General features: G+C 27.2%; 1 long non-coding RNA gene across 1 annotated transcript; it reads left to right on the forward strand.

Moving 5' to 3' along the window:
* Nucleotides 1-1,395, forward strand: LOC112037674 (uncharacterized). Its single transcript, XR_010629401.1, has 3 exons — nt 1-341; nt 448-606; nt 1,155-1,395. It is a non-coding gene; the product is annotated as an uncharacterized LOC112037674 (long non-coding RNA).
* Nucleotides 1,396-2,185: the final 790 nt, after the last annotated feature.

Here is a 2,185-nt window from a genome sequence, read left to right on the forward strand (position 1 = left end):
ACCCATTATTATTGGAACATTGATAGAATTGAGAATTATTTGATCATCTTCTAACACATCAACAAATCCATTGCACGCTATCCAATTACTAGGGCTTCTTCTTCTTCTTCTTTTTTGTCAGCATTGTATTTGTCCATAATGCAATTTCTCATATTTATTTTCTACTTTACGGTGACTCTCTTCCTTTTCCTAAATGTGTCCAATGCAAAAGGCACAAATGCCAAGAGTATCCTAGTTGATCAGTCAGGCAAGGGACATTTCAAAACAGTGCAAGAAGCCATCGATTCAATCCCATCAAATAACAAGTGGACAATTATCGATCTCAATCCTGGTACTTACAAGTAAGCATTAGTAAATACTAAAATATAACTCCAATTTTCATTTATAAGTTATCCATTAACTTTCAGTCACTATATATATATATAATTTTTTTTCTTTGTTGTGTAGAGAAAAAGTTAAAATCCCAAAGAAAAACCGTACATTTATCCTTAGGGGAAAGAGCAGAGATACGACTGTGATCGAATATGTGATTATGGGAACCCCTTGGAAAGTTCTACCTTCAAGTTATTTGCTGAAAATTTTATGGCTAGTGGTATCACATTCACGGTTAGGCAACTCAAAAACTTTCATCTTGGGCTATCACAAATATCTAATAAAGGAGAACTAAAAAAGTTTCTATAGAATAAATGACAAAGTTTAGCTACAAAAGTAGTTATAATTTAAGATTACAATCTTATTCAATATCATTAACACTACTACATATTTCAAAATTGTTGAATTGCATGTTGTTTATGCTCTTAATACACGTCAATTTTGTACCAATTGAATGTTATTTTCTATATTATTTATAAAATTATATTTTATGCATAATTTTAACAATAAAAACTTGTAATTTAAACAATTTATTGATGATATAGTTATTCATCTTTAATTTTCTAGAAATTTTGTAAACATGAAGAATATAAGAAAAATGTAATCTAATGTAGTTTAAAATGACCTCTATTAAAAAGATATTAAATAAAGTTTAGTAGTCTAAAACTCTAACTAATTTTGTAGCTGAACTTTGCCCTAAAATAAATTGAAGTTAAAATATATAAAATACAAAAAAATTCCAAATTTTCTTTATTTACTAATTTTTCTTAAATCTTTGCTAGAATACATATGACCTCGGGAAAGATGAGCCGAAGAAAATTACATGGGCACCAGCAGCCCTTATTCAGGCAGACAAAGCATCAATTTTTTGGGTGTGGTTTTGTTGGCATATAAGATACACTCGCTGACTTAACAGGTCACCACTATTTTAAGAATTGCTACATTGAAGGTTCTGTGGACTTCATCTGGGGTTTTGGTCAATCACTTTATGAGGTTAGAATCAACCAAGCTATAATTATATCATATTTCTTTTTCCATTAAGTGTAGGAAATATTTTTAGAAATTTTTTACAAGAAATTAAAAAGTAATAATTGATTTTTTTTTTTTTACAATTTCTTATATTTTTCAAAAAAATGATATTAAAATTTTCTTAAATAATCCATTATTAAATGCCCTGAAGACCACCGTTAACCGAATCCATATTAACATTTGTAATCAACATCATAACTACATCATTGAATGACCCATTAACTACAATATTCATTGTGTTAATGAATTTTTTTTTTTGGTTGAATTTGTAATCAACATCAATAACTACAATCATTGAATGACCCATTAACTACATTAATCATTGTGTTAATGATTTTTTTTTTTTTGTGTGTTGAGAAACAAAAAAAAAAAAAAATCATTAACACAATGATTGTAGTTAGTGGGTCATTCAATCAAAGTTCCTTAATCAATATATATATATATAGAGAGAGAGAGAGAGAGAGAGAGAGAGAGAGAGAGAGAGAGAGAGTTAATTGTGAACCAATAAATACCCTAGAACTATGATCTTTTCACAAGGATTTTTTTATATTAAATTTTCTACCAAAAAAATGTTTTAACCTTATTATAATCATTATAGCTTTCATTAATTTTTTAATAAACTGCAATTTCACTTTTTTTTTTTTTTGAGAAAGAACTGCAATTTCAATAAGAATCAAAAGCAATATAATTTATAGATTTCACTATCTCACACATAGTACTATCTATATCTTTATAAAAACATAACCCTAAATTATATCATATTTCTTTTTATCAATGACAAAAA

Source organism: Quercus suber, unplaced genomic scaffold (assembly GCF_002906115.3).
Source record: "Quercus suber isolate HL8 unplaced genomic scaffold, Cork oak 2.0 scaffold_95, whole genome shotgun sequence".
In the NCBI taxonomy this organism is placed as follows: domain Eukaryota; kingdom Viridiplantae; phylum Streptophyta; class Magnoliopsida; order Fagales; family Fagaceae; genus Quercus; species Quercus suber.